A 1,554-nucleotide genomic window follows, 5' to 3' on the forward strand; every position below is an offset into this window, starting at 1 on the left:
AGTGCAAATTCTCATTCAAAGCCGTACACTAGGAAGAGTTGTAGGACAGAGTGGGCTGTCTTTCAGCCTTCCACATGTACCGATGCATGTCATCGTGGCATTTTTACATGCCCCTGCCACACTCACCAATTTCGATTTGTTTACTCCAGCCTGGGCTCACTACCGTCCACTTTGCTTTTCACGACTCAAATCATTCCCTCAGCTTCCAAATTTGCATTGCAAAATTGCACTATTTAAGTGCATTTACAACCTCACACCAATATTTTTGTGGTAGGTTCTATCATCAAAATTTATAGAAACGATGTCCAAGTGGCCACAATTATACGCATTTGTGCATAAGGTTGAGCCTGACCTCCTTGACATCACTTGATATCCCTGTGACAAAGTACGGATCCACCTCTTTTCATTTTGGAGTCTAGGGTCAGCGGAGGCCGAGCATTTGGCGTGCTTGCGCAACATGAAACTGGAAAGTGGATGAAAAGGTGGATTTCGCATTGAATACTGTTGCTGTGAAGCCAGCGGAGGCTTTGAGTTGTCATTGCTTTTGAAACGCCATGTCTTCTCGTATTGCCTGCAATCATGCGCATGACCTTCTCTCCTCCAGCATGGGTAGTTGAGTTTGAAGATGAGGTGGATGTATCTGCAACGTTTTGATGACTGACCCAACCACCGGCAGAAGAATGATCACGCAGTTGCCTTTAACAGTCAAAGTTGAGGCGTGAGAAAGGAGACAGGTGGTGCACAACAGAACGGCACATCCATTTTGCCAATATTAACAACTGCCTGGACTCCTCAATCTTCACAGCTTTCCTTCGCCAACTCGGTCCATGAAGGTCCACTTGCAGCACTTCCTTCAGCAGTCAGCCAGCCGTTCTACGCATCCCAGGGGAAATATGCTGGATAAGAGTCTAATCATTTCACCTACCCTTGTCCTCTCTTCCCATCTGGTTGGAAATACTTGCATCCATTAGTATTGGGTAAGCTGGTCAAGCGAGTTAGTTGGCACTTGGGTGGTAAAAGAGGATGTGTTTAATGAAAACTCCTCGAAACACATCCTTTTCTTCACCGAACAAATCAGTGTTGCAATCCGCCGTTGCTTTTCCTATGAATACTCAGCCGGTACGCATAACTCCTGGTTTGCAGCACACCACCACTGTGGTCACTCCTGTCGGAATTTACTTCAGCTTTGGGAAGCCTGATCTTGGGCGTCCGCTACATCCATAACTTGTCACAGGATTGCACAAAGTCAAGTCGTTTGCACACTTGTTTGAGGAGGGTTAGTAACACTGGACACGGGGAGGGTTTTTTTGACTGGGACAGAAGGGTTGGATGCCAAGCCAACCTGAAGAGGAGTTTTGACATGTGGGTTGTCTAGTGTTTCCTAAACAGCATCTCTACAAAAGACGGGACGTGAAATAGATCATTTCATCCAGGAATTGAGACAGTTATCAGAGTTGCAAATGCCTGAGTGCTCGGTGCCATTGAAAGATGTTTTTGTTGAAGAAGAACGCTGGCAAATTCCTTGCACACGCTTCCTAACAAGTGGTGGAGGTG

This window comes from Echinococcus granulosus (genome assembly GCF_000524195.1).
Source record: "Echinococcus granulosus chromosome Unknown EG_S00401, whole genome shotgun sequence".
NCBI lineage: Eukaryota > Metazoa > Platyhelminthes > Cestoda > Cyclophyllidea > Taeniidae > Echinococcus > Echinococcus granulosus.